This window comes from Protopterus annectens, chromosome 7.part0 (genome assembly GCF_019279795.1).
Source record: "Protopterus annectens isolate FY-2018-M chromosome 7.part0, PAN1.0, whole genome shotgun sequence".
Lineage (NCBI taxonomy): Eukaryota > Metazoa > Chordata > Ceratodontiformes > Protopteridae > Protopterus > Protopterus annectens.
The window spans coordinates 3,197,641-3,212,154 of NC_056739.1; positions in this window are offsets into that span (position 1 = coordinate 3,197,641).

The following is a 14,514-nucleotide window of genomic DNA, read 5'->3' on the forward strand; positions in this document are numbered from 1 at the left end:
CCAGGCTTTGGCAAAGAGGCAACACATAGCACTTACACTGACATGGTAGGAACCCAGGGAATGACACCTCTCTCTGACTCGCGCACACAGTAAAATGGATGCCAAACATGAAACTACTTGTGCTTTACCATGTATAGGGAGTGTACTATGTGCATCCGACATAGTCAGCCCTCCAGCACCATCCACAATACTGGCACAGCCACAAGGTTATCCACTTTCCCTATCAATTGCTGAATGAAGTAGTATGTTCTGCTACTTGTATCTATGGTATGGATGTGAGCATGCAAGGGAATCGGGTGACTGACTGGGATGGCAGCAGACAGTAGACAGCTATATGGGCAGCATGAAATCCATAACAAATACTGGTGTCAACTAGACAAGGTGACAAATCCCATTGCAGGACATGTGGTGGGCCAAATGTGTGTCCATAGAACACACGCATGCATGGCAATGAGGATCACATACCCAACAGCATTCTCAGCCAGCAGGCCAGGTGTAGATGACCAGAAAGAAAGGCTGTGCTAAGGCCTCCAATTGATGGCAACGGAGAACAGCAGACCTACACAGACAGACTACAACAGGTCAGGCAGTTGGATGTTAGTTCTGAAGGGTAAGAACTCTGAAACTGAAATGTAGGTCAATAAAACCTAAGATCTGTACTCCACTGATATGCCTCTAGTCTGCATGATAGGTCAGAATACAGAATGAAATGTAAGCGAACAGAGTACCTGAAATACCAGTACAGTCATAGCAAATGTTTATAGTTGTCAGGTGTGCCCCCCCCCCACAATCCTACGTACAAATGCAGTAACATATACATGTGGGTTTAATAACAGTGGAGCACTGATTACCTGAGCTGGCCAAATTAGCGGGATAGATTGTTGAATGTGTACAATATGCAGGGCTCTAGTGTGTTAGGTTGTTGTGTGTTGTATAATGTGTGGAAGTGGTCAGCGTGTAGGCATGGAGGGTTGTGTCCCAGTGGCCTATGGCCAGTACTGTTGATGACAGAGCCATGTTCTGACAACTGAAGTGCCAAACCAATGCATCCCAGCAAGACCCAATGCAGCAGTCATCCATACTTATTGTTCGGATGCAATATCTGTCACCGTCTGAAAGATGAACATGCCATGAATATGAGCCCAGACATACACACAGTACACAGGTGGACGTACCCTAGACAGAGTACATAAAATGTAACTGTCAACTGCACACACCTTTGGAATTGTACATACAGGTTAGCAGCACATTAGTTGTTTGTGTAGTATGGAATACTGATGTAGTCTGGCCAATCACTGGCAGACCACAAAAGGCACAGTTATGAAGTAATGAGAAACTGCTGATGTCCCTGCACAAGCCAGCATAAGGGGAATGTCCCAGGTATATCTGTGGGTTAGCTGCAAGAAGCTTCTATAGCCCACATGCACTCACCTCATCCCACCATCAGCCACAGGTTGATCACAGGTCATATCCCTGCTGTTGGGAATGAGTACAGTATGACCCCCACTTCTGTATGGGAATACCCACAGAATGCAACATGCTGAAGAGGTGTCCCATGCAGGTGTGCCCCTAGCTGTAAGCAGCACCCTACCAGCATCCATACCAATGGATTAATAAGGACATGAACTATTGCCATTAACACCTTGCACACCTACCCTGTCACCCCATGGGGAATACAGTGGCTTGCAGCCTGGAACTGTAGGAGTGACAGAATGCACTAGCCTGCTACAGATGGCCTGCATCACTACCAATTGCCCTATAGTCCTCTGTCAAAGGCCGGTGCCTCACCCATACTGTCAATGTATGTTATCTCATGGAGTCCCAAATAACAGTAGAACACAGTACACAGAACACAAATGCAAGGCCATGTCGACAAATCCCAGTAGCATGCCCACCATGTCCTACTGCATGAACTGTAGATCAACCCCTAAATACCGCTGGGATGAAGGGATAACTATAGGGATACTTATCAGATATCGCTCACATAATGTTAGGAAGAGGATAGAATAATGGGGGGGGGGGTGTAGAAGCATGGATGCCATGGAGTGTGTGAAATCTGAAACTCTGATGTGTGCCCATACTATCCCTGCCTGAAAACCCAGTAATGGGTGGCTAAACACCTGCTCATAAACCACAATGTGAAGGGGAACTGACCAGATATATGAGCCCTGCCTCTGGGTAACCTGTGAGAATCTGTACAGCTGAGAGGTATGGCCACAGCAGGATATGTCCATTCTGTCATGTCGATAGATGTACAAGCAGTGGATCCTCAGCCACCACAGTACCAAGGTGCTGGACCATTTAGACAGACCCATCAGCAAATGCCTGTAGCTCCCCCTCCAGAATGGCATGAGTGTGCAAGAATATGTAGGCTGCAGACTACAATACTGGACACAGCTTCATTCATCTTGTATTCCCCATGAAATTACTGTGAGCAAGTAAGTATATCTGTCAGTAGTTGATGACATAATATATCACAGTGTAAAATAGTACGTCTGAATATCTCTGCTAACACCAAAACCATGCAGCACATGCAGCACAGACACAATTAGTTACAGTATCCCACTATCTTTTGCCCATTGTGACTCCATATTGTCAACCTATCTACAGATATCCTGCAGAAACAGGTTGCTAGCTGTAGGTGTAGAACACAAATGCCCACACTGGAGTACAACCAACCTGTAATGGATTCACACTTTTAATACAGAAGGTCATATTGGGCATGCTCCCATGCTTAGAGAAATGAAGCCCATGTCTGACAACAAAATAAAGAAGGGTCATACTGGGCATGCTCCCTCACTTACAGAAATGAAGCCCATGTCTGACAACAACAGTGGACTATACATATCTGTCAGTCACAGATTTCTGTGCACACATACCACATTGCACACCATTCATGCTTTGCACACACATCTCATTGTAGACATTTGCATCTGGTATCCCTCAGCACTACAGTGTATGTGGTGTTTTTGATAACTGTCTAACATGACAGTACAATTCATTATTCATCTAGCAGGCATATATCCAGTCTTGTCAAATGTGAAGTTGTGTGTGACTGAGTGTTGTGTGTGTTTTCCAGAGGAATGGTCTATGGCCCATTCACACACACTGCACTCCCCACTGTCCTAGTTTAGCAAGCCTGCTGATGTCAGTCACCTTGAAATACCACTTTGGATAAGGATCATCCCTATAAGCTCTGTGGTACATCCAATAACTGTGTAATGCTATAGCAAGACATACTAGTTAGGTAGGAGTTCTAATCACAGACATGGCAACTGTGAACGTTTGTGTGTATGTATATGTGTGTGTAAGGATCAACGATTTTGAGGCCATTCACAGTCACTACACCTCTCATTCCCCTACTTTAGCAAGCCTGCTGATATCATTCACCTTGAAATACCTCTTTGGACAAGGGTCAGCCCTGTAAGTTCCGTGGCATGTGCAATAACTGCATAATGTTGTAGTGTGATGTACTAATTAGGTAGGAGTTTTAATCCCAGACATGGCAACTAAAACTCTGTGTGTGTAGGAAGTAATGATTTTGAAGCCATTCACACTCACTACACCTCCCATTGCCCTAGTTTAGCAAGCCTGCTGATGTCATCTACCTTGAAATATACCTTTGGAGAAGATCTAGCCCTAAAATCTCCAAGGTGCATGCCATAAATGCGGAACAATATAGTAACAGTAACTACACAGCTATGGGTTTGAATCTCATCTGTGGCAAGTGTTTCTGTGTGTACGTATGTATGTATGCATGTACCTCAAAGATGTTGGCCCCATTTACAGCCAGTACACATCTTAGAGCCTGACTTTAGCTGTCCTGCAGATATCATCCACCTAACAAATATCTGTTGTGAAGCCTAAACTATGTCAGGTCAGTGGTGCATGTGGTAAATGTATAACATAATGGTCCATAAAGGCTGTTAGAGGTTTGAACATCACCCCTGGCAAATGTAAATGTGTGATTTGGGTAGAATTATTTTTGGGATCTCTCACCCACATCACCCAATGCCAGTATTTACAAGGGCTGATGATATTCTGCACCTTAGAAGTACCTTTGGACAACATCTATTCAATAAGCTCTGTGGTGCATGCAATAAATATGGTATACTGTAGTGGCAATACATAGTTAGGTAGGGGTCTGAATCTCAGTACTGATAAGTGTGAGTATGTGTGTCTATCATCAATATCCTGTGTGGAGGTTGCTGTGATTGTGTAATGACAGGATGCATTGTGGGGTGGGTTTTGCTAACTTATTATATTGAGGACCTACTACATGTCACAATGTCCACCTTACAAGGACAACAGATGTCAAACAGCAAAGAGGCTGGTGCAGAAAATCCATAGCCCTACATGTGACATTATGGATTGGTGAACAATATAGTCAACCTTTGTATTACTCAGAGAACACTCTCCACCCATGTCTCATACACAAACACACTTAGCTAGACAATGACCACTATATTGGTAGTTCCCTGCATACTGCCCCCATTTAGTAACCACGGTGTGATTGCAGTGGACTACATGCCTGTTAACCACAACACTGCCACTGATATCAGAATGTACTGTGATGTGTAAAATCTCCTGACTGTGTTTTATCCAGCAAGTAAAAGGACATGGCACCCTGTTCCATCCCCTACAATAGCCAAATAAATGATTACAGTGGTTCCCACTGGACGCCTGCAACAACTGTAGAGTATGCAAATGTAACCCACAAAGGGAATACCATGCCTTTTACACATGCCCTGTATGGACAGATGCAAGTAACTCCACTGAATACCTGTATCATGCTGTCAATGTAGGTGCAGGCACGACCTCAGTTCCATAGCCCGGCCTCACCAAATGAGGTCAGGAATGCCACATTAGATGATAACAATCTGTCCACTCAACATGCCCCTGAGACCTCAAGTACATTTTCATATGTTACAGAACATGCATGTGGGATATGTGCACAACCCAGACACTGTCAATGTTATGCAATATAGAGCATATACATGGCAAGCATTGCACAGCACTAGCCAGCCACAATAGTAACACAGATGAGTGGATGGTGAATACAATACACACCTGTGTGGGCCAATCCAAGGACTACACTCCTGAGCCACACTGGAGACCATTGTTATGTGACCTGATGCCAAGGTATTCCCTTTGCCTAGTCTTGCACAGCCTTCAGACACAGTCAACTACCACACACCTGTGAAGCAATGAACCCATGCATGTCAGTACTGGCAAATGTGTGTGTGTGTGTGTGTGTGTGTGTGTGTGTGTGTGTGTGTGTGTGTGTGTGAATATTAATGATTTTGAAGCCATTCACACTCACTACACCTCCCATTGGCCTACTGTAGCACGCCTGCTGTGAGTCACCTTGAAATAACCCTTTGGCCATTTACCAGCATGATAACCTTTGTGGTGTGTGTAATAACTGTGTAACTGCAGTGTAGTAAATTAGTTAGGCAGGAGTTCTAATTCTGTCCCTGCCAACTGTGATAATGTGTGTGATTCCCTGAGAGTGTGTGGGTGTGTCTTTCTTGATACCTGCTTTTGTGGACAGTCACATGTACTAAACATCCCTGATCCCTCCTTTATCATTGTTGCTGATGTTACTCATCTTCAAAGATACCTTTGGACAACTCTCCAACATGTAAGCTCCATGGCGAGTGCAATAACTGCATACCAATGTAATAGCAATACACAGTCAGGTAGGGGTTTGAAACTCAGTACTGGTAAGTGTGTGTGTCATCATTGTCCTGTGTGGGTGTTGGGGTGATTGTGTAATGACAGGATCCATTGCAGTGTGGGTTTTGCTACATCATTATATTGAGGAGCTACATGTCCCACTGTCGACATTACAAGGCCAACATTTTCCAAACACTGTAGAGATTGTTGTAGACAATCCTTAGCCATAAATGTGTACATCCATGTGCAATTGCCATGTGACAGTATGGATTAGTACACAATATAGGCAACCATGATAATGCTCAGATACCACTCTCCACCCATGGAGCATACACAAACATGCTTGGCTCTTACTCTCCCACCCACTTCCTTTCTTACTTTGTCTCTGGCTCTCTCTCTCTCCCTCTCCCTCTCTGGTGGATGTGGAAAAGTACATCTGGGTTGCTTAGGCAGCAGCTTGAGTTTTGTAAGTGATGCTCATGATCAGCTGATGGCCTATGAATGAATTGCAGTCACCCAATTGTTAATTTCATGTGGAACAGCTGTGGTATCATTCATACAGCTAATTGCATGGAAACACACTCCTATAACTAAGCACTTCATGTGGGTGTTGGCCCTTTTCCTTCACTGTGAGCAGGACTTCATGTAGGTGTTTGACAAATAGCATTACAGAGGGTAGTTGGATATGGTTTACTATCACATTGTTGATCGCACTATGTGTGATCAACCAGTGTGCGAAACTCAGGTAGTTGAACTGGAATTGTGATTACTGCATTGTCAAACCTTACAATACCGAACATTCGCTATAGCAAGGTTCAACAATGTAGTGCAGACTGCACTATAGTGGGGGTCGGGAAATGTACCCTTTCCTTAGTGTAGTGCGATCTCGGAGTTTGTATGTATATATATATATATATATATATATATATATATATATATATATATATATATATATATATATATATATATATATATATATATATATATATATATATATATATATATATATATACACACACACACACACAAGTGGGGGGGGTGCAGATTGGAAGACGTACTACGTGGTCTTTCCTGTTTTGAATATGGCTGTTCAAAAATGTCGATTCAATGCCCACAAAAACACCATTCGACAATTTTATCATTCAGTCATCTGTGTTTCATACAAACACATTGGCCATATCACCTTCTGACTAATTTATACTTGGACATGTGATAGTAAACCGTTGGATATACCTCTTACAACATACATTGTGGAGACAGGCCAACAAACAGGAGGGGGATGTTCAAGACATGGGGACAGAATGTAAGTATTGGTCTTCTACATTTGAAGTAATGCTGGTTTAACAGGGTTTGTGTGGATATGGCTGTTCTATATGATATAATATCTGGCATAACAGTGTTATGTGGTTGAGGAAACTCTCACCTGTATGGTTATCTGCAGATTGGCTAGAGTTTGGAGTCTTACATGTGTTGTGTTACTCACACATTTCCTATATTTAGAAATGCAGTAGCATACTCTGATGACTGCAGTCAGTATATGGCGACATCCATGTGAGTTACTGACTTCATATCCCTCAAAAGACATATGTCACAACAAGCCCTGTAACACCAGTAAATGTATGAGTTTATCACAGCAACATGTCAATATTAGTCCTGTGTTTGTGCCTCCAACCTCAAGTCTGTCAACCTTTGTCCATATGTCATGCAGTAAGAGTTGCATATGTACAGTACATCATTATTTACTGACATGATACCTAATAACAAGCCAGTGAGATATCAGACTGCTAGACATGTTATGCATAGTAGGCCTTATATATGAGGACAAAACCTGGACATTCTGTTGTAGTGTGTACAGTAGTGAGGTTTATGTACTTATGGTGATTGTTGACAGAGTGTGTATTGTGAATATGTACCTTGGCCTGAGTACAGACTGTGGTAGATGTCATTGTTCTTGCTCCTATTCAATCTGATGTTGCATGCTGTTCCAGTGTATGGTACCCTGTCGGCATACATGTTTGTAGGGCCAGACCGACACATGTCCCATACCAGAGTCAGGCATTGGAATACACTGTGCATTGGCCCAGTATATGTAGGGTTAGTGTGTGAGTGGCACATATCAGAATGGTGTTATCCACACAGTCCATATACTGTAATATTAATTAGGCTTACCATATGTGATCAGATTGGTTGTGGGTATGCACTTTCACACTGGTGTCTGTTACCCTGAGCTGTTACATGCCTGCTAAAATACATGTGTATTCCCCCATAAGAAATGTAGGCCAGTGTTGTGGCAGTCTGCCTAAAGTCAGATGTACTGTTGCCTGGCCACCATAACTGTTGTATATTTCTGAGAAAGCAGTGGGATGCTGTAAAGATGTATGTCACTAACTATTGTGAAGTATGTGGGCTTGGGACCTCTGCTCCTTTGGTTAATATGTGTCAGGACAGACAGGAGTGTGTGAATGCATGAACTGTGTGAGCTTATCTATTTCAGTATTTTCATGATACCCCATTTACATGGGTGTAAACATCCACTTTGTCATGCTTGGTCCACACGTCTTGCACTAAGGAGTTCTGTGTATATATCTGGACTATCCAGAGTGTGTCAGACAGTCCCCATTCATTGGTCATAACTCTGCAGTATTCCACAGGATCATTACTGTGATTTGTGTGGTACTGCACTATGATGATCTTAAAAAAAAGTAAAAACTTTTAAATACAATACAAAGACACACCCATTTGAAACTTTCAATTGAACCAATCAACCAATTAAACATAGGGGTGTACCTATGACTAGAAAATGTCACCAATGTGCATATTGTTCCTATATTAATGTGAATAAGGACAATGGAGTTTTGAATATTATTAATCATTGGGACACAGTAAAATGTTTAAATTGTAGAGCAGAAAAAAATATTTATCTTGCTACTTGTTGCACATGCAACGCATTTTATATAGACAAGACTAAGAATAGTTTGAAACAATTAATATATCAGCATATATATAGCATAAGAGAGGGGGACAGTAGAAGTGTATTGGCAAGGCATGCTGCATGTTGTCAAAACTTCAATAAGTTTGTTGTTTTGATACTTGAACAAATTACAACACCATTTTCAGGAGACTGGGAGAAAATTTTATTGCACAAGGAAATGTTGTGGCAGATTAGGTTAGATGCAACAAACCCACCAGGATTAAATGAACAAATTTCAATTTCAAGTGAGATGAAAAAATGTTCACTTACATTTTAAAGTATATGAAGCATCTATTATATTCAGTACTATGGCTGTAACATTTAGTTACTGTTGCTTTATTTCTGTTTGCTATGTTTAATTGGTTGATTGGTTCTATTGAAAGTTTCAAATGGGTGTGTCTTTGTATTGTATTTAAAAGTTTTTACTTCACTATTTGTCTTGGTTCTGAGGATGTCTTAATGTAGAAGAAAGTGCTTAACCAAGTGGATTTGTTACTTTCAAGATTTTTAGATTAAAACTGTGTTTTAGCCTTCTGACTGGCTTCGTCATCTTTATTACTGGAATTGTTTTTCAGCCTGGATACTTGTGGATTTATTTTGGTTTATCTGATATGTGTTTATATGGATACAATAACATACTGATTCAACACAATTTTCACTAACAAGTACTACATAATAGCAGAAGTCAAAGAAGTTGTTCACTACTATTCAGTATGTGCACTGAAAGATATATTGGAAAAGAAAACCAACAAACTTCTTCATAGCTGTGATGGCTTAGTGTTTAATTGCTGTGACTATAGTTTACAGGGTTCTTGGTTCAAGACCTGCAAGGGCTGTTTATTTTGTTGCTAGGCAGAACAAGGACTGTTGGATAGTTAAGGCAGTTTTGAGCAGCTTTAAGTGGGTTTGCACAGGTTTGCGCAATGGTAAGTGGTGCTAATGTATGCTTAAATGAATAGTCATTTGCACCGTGTAGACTTCACTTACCAGTGCGCAAATCTGCTTAGCATTTATATTTATGCAATGCTTACACCTGCTAAGCATAGCTCAACCCTGGTAACTAGTAATCACATTCCAGTCTGATAAAATAGCATGGTAATGACATATTTAATAACTGCCTTTAATTCCATGTACATAACATGCTTTTATGTGCTGTCATTACAGTAGCAAGTGGTGTGAGTCTACTGTCTGGGACCCCTGAGTATATATGGCTTGTACAATACTCTTTTCCATTTGAATGTGTTTCATACATGGGTAGTATCCCAGGTTATATGCAATCACACTGGCATGTAGTGTATCATCACGTTACTACTGTTAACAGTGTTTTCCCAAGTAAGAGTTGATTGCAGATTGTAGTACTGGAACCAAACACCTCTGAATGCAAAGATGGACTCTGAGTCCTGACTATCATGTTCTTTGTGTGTGAGCTGTGTGTCATTAAGTATTTGCTACTGGATATTGATCTGCCATGGGGATATTAACTGTAGACTACTGTGTGTATAGGACATGTCACCGAGGGCTGCTGTCATGTAGTAACGACATACCTATCAGTGTCAGATGTCTATCTGTCAAAACATTCATCCTAATGTATAACCAATTGGCTAGCTGATGTCTGTCTGTCATCTGTACAGATGTGAAGATGTCAGGTATCCATCTTGGCTGCTTACAGGTAATCTATGCTTGAGTAACACTGACATGTCTGCCCAGCTGTGATATGAATGCCACAGCTAGGAACCCCCAGCCTGTATGCACCACATGCCATGGATACCTCAAATACGCTACCACAGTCAATAGAACATGGTTGGGTATAGGTCTCCAAGACAGACACTGAACATGTTACGTACTATATGTTGCATACATGTCAATTTGAGCACCTCATTGGCCCTCTGCAAGAGGCAACCAGATGACTGGATGTTACATTTAACTCTCACCCTGAGGATCACTCACGTGGCATCAGTTGATAGATGGCCTGCTGACAAATGGCAGGCGGCATGATACCACTGTATCCACATCCCCTTCTCTTCTCATCTCTCCATGGACAATATCCTGGTGCATACCTAGGAAAACCTTCACCTATGGACCCAAGTAGTGATAAATATGTTAGTGTGCATTACTGAGAATAGCAGTGTCTGTGTGTTTGTAAACCTGTAGTTGATAATACCCTGAGGGTCTTCTTAGTCACTACATCCACCATTGCCATAGTTAGAAATGGCTGCTGCTGTAATGGACATTACATGTACCTTAATAAAAAGATGGCCAAACCACAGTCAGTGAAAAGATTCAAATAAAGCCAGATAAAACCTTATTACGCGTTTCGTTCACTTTTAATGATCATGAACTTCATCAGAAAAGATTTGCGAAAATCACATGATAATTAAATACACTTGGTAATGTCACATGGATTTACAAATTGTCCAACCACAACACACTAAAATAATTCATTAAAGACATATAAAAAAATAATATATTAACTGTTTATAAATTAAACAATGTATATAATAATACTTATATATATTTGTTAAAAAACAAATGTATTAAATGTGTTCAATGAAACATTTAAATCCTATTGAGTTGCAAGAAGCATTTGATGTTTATAACGTCATTCAACCCAGGTGGTTGATCAGCGTTTAACATAATTTGCCATATTGCTTCTCTGCATTCTAAAAATGTTTTAGAATTCCCAGCTAACAAGTCAAAATTTACACTTTCCAGCACTGAAAATCTGAATTTTTTGAACAAACTACACACTGAGGCATGTCTGGCAAGAGCATTTGCCATATCCTTTTTCTTAATGGCCAAGTTGTGCTCGTAGATACGTTTATATAGTTCCCTAATAGTTTTACCTATATAAAACTGCCCACAGGAATCACAAATAGCCACATAAACAACAAATTTTGTATTGCACGTGTAATGACCCTTACTGTAAATGGTCTTATTTATATGTTTGAAAGAAATTGAACTATTCCCTGATATATATCTACACTGCTTACAGCGGTTACATGGGAAGGTGCCATGACACACAACTTGATCTATTGGTTGTCTGATAACTTCAACTATTGTCTTGATACTAATGGTTTTCTTATATGTGAACAATGGTGCCTTTCCAATTGCTGAACACAGCTCACTATTACCAAAAATGACCTTCCAATTGTTAGATACTATGTCCCTTATGAGGTCCATTTCATTTGATATATGTCATCTTAGAGAACAACTTTTTTCAATTCGAAGATTTGTACTATCAACAAATCTCCGGAGTAGCTATGGGTGCACGAGTTGCGCCAAGTTTTGCAAACTTGGTCATGGCCATGTGGGAGTTGAAATTTTTGGTTTCTCATCCCCTAGCCAAGTACATCATCTTTTATAGAAGATATATAGATGATTTATTTTTTCTTTGGAGTGGGGACGAGGTGACATTTTTTGAACTAGTTGAATAGTTGAACATTTCAACAGAGTTTCTAAAGTTCACCATTGGTCACTATGGAGACACCATAGATTTTTTAGATCTACATTTGGAATTTAATGTCAACAAAAATGGTTTTGTAAGCAACATCTTTCGTAAATCTAGTTTTGTTAACCAATATTTGCATCATGACAGCTTACACCCTAGTTTTATGAAAAAGGGTGTCGTAAAAGGACAGTTCATTCGTTTAAGTAGATTAACTAGCATGGACGTGGTTTTCCAGTCTGAAGCAAACAAGTTAGTTTCCTTTTTTGTTGATAGAGGTTACAACAGTTTATGGATCAAAAATATATTAGATGAAGTTTTGGTATTGAGAACTAATGTTGCATGTCCCATTTTACTTACCACCTGTTTTACAGTTAGAGGTAAAGGAATAAGAACAGAAACAAATGTTAGTTCGAATAGTTTTTCTCTAGCTTTTCCTATTCCTATATCAAATGAAATGGACCTCATAAGGGACATAGTATCTAATAATTGGAAGGTCATTTTTGGTAATAGTGAGCTGTGTTCAGCAATTGGAAAGGCACCATTGTTCACATACAAGAAAACCATTAGTATCAAGACAATAGTTGAAGTTATCAGACAACCAATAGATCAAGTTGTGTGTCATGGCACCTTCCCATGCAACCGCTGTAAGCAGTGTAGATATATATCAGGGAATAGTTCAATTTCTTTCAAACATATAAATAAGACCATTTACAGTAAGGGTCATTACACGTGCAATACAAAATTTGTTGTTTATGTGGCTATTTGTGATTCCTGTGGGCAGTTTTATATAGGTAAAACTATTAGGGAACTATATAAACGTATCTATGAGCACAACTTGGCCATTAAGAAAAAGGATATGGCAAATGCTCTTGCCAGACATGCCTCAGTGTGTAGTTTGTTCAAAAAATTCAGATTTTCAGTGCTGGAAAGTGTAAATTTTGACTTGTTAGCTGGGAATTCTAAAACATTTTTAGAATGCAGAGAAGCAATATGGCAAATTATGTTAAACGCTGATCAACCACCTGGGTTGAATGACGTTATAAACATCAAATGCTTCTTGCAACTCAATAGGATTTAAATGTTTCATTGAATACATTTAATACATTTAATACATTTGTTTTTTAACAAATATATATAAGTATTATTATATACATTGTTTAATTTATAAATAGTTAATATATATTTTTTTATATGTCTTTAATGAATTATTTTAGTGTGTTGTGGTTGGACAATTTGTAAATCCATGTGACATTACCAAGTGTATTTAATTATCATGTGATTTTCGCAAATCTTTTCTGATGAAGTTCATGATCATTAAAAGTGAACGAAACGCGTAATAAGGTTTTATCTGGCTTTATTTGAATCTTTTCACTGACTGTGGTTTGGCCATCTTTTTATTTAGTTATTGTGTGTTTCGAGTTTGATTACATGTACCTTGTTACACTCTTCATCCTATGGGCTACCTGGAGCTTGCAGTACCAACATAACACTGTTTTACAAATGGGTAGATAGGCATGGGTTACCCTCTGAGTCCTGGCAAGTGTGTGTATGTGTGCAAGTGTATATATTTGTAGGATACAGCATTCTGAGGCCACATTCTCCTAATACAATACACCTTGTCATACAGTATAAGGGATAGTGATGTTGCTAACCATAGAAGAGCCATAAGAAACTGGGTATACTGTCTTTACACCATGGTACCCCTAGTACATGTCCCAAGGTCCACTGTATGGGGACCACTGTCACCATCAATCATACAGGTAACTGATGACACTAACCATCCCAATGATGCATGTCCTGTGTGCAAATTGTCTGTAACAGAATGGACTCTCTGACAAGGTAGTTTGCACTGTTAAACCCAGGTCTCTCAGATGTGTCTATGACTGTTATGTGTTTATCAATGTGTATATGACAGTATGTCACACTATGTATTGTTCATAAACATCCAGTACATCCCCCATTACCATACTGTACTAGGCCTGGTGATGTTCTTCACTTAACAAGTAACCTAGGACACACCTCATCTTAAAAACTGTGTGGTGCATGCAATTAAGGCCACACACATTAGTAGCAATAAGTACCTAGGTAGGGCTTCTACTCTCAGTGTTGCCAAGAAAGTGTGTATGAATCTACTTCAATTTGCAGAAAATACATGTTCCAGGAAGTCATCTATCTGAGAACTGACTGACAAATGCTAACATTTCAAATGTATCATCTTGTGGAAATTCATTCCATCAAAACTAGTAGTAGATGTGTAAATGCCCTCTTCCCTACTGCATAGCAGTGCAGTGATACTGGGGTTGGTATATATAGTTGGGTGTGGATCTTGTGGACACAGCCACCATCATTGGAGTTATTGTTGTCTGTATCCCCCCACTTAGTTGGGTGTAATACTTTACAGTTCATGCTAACAGTT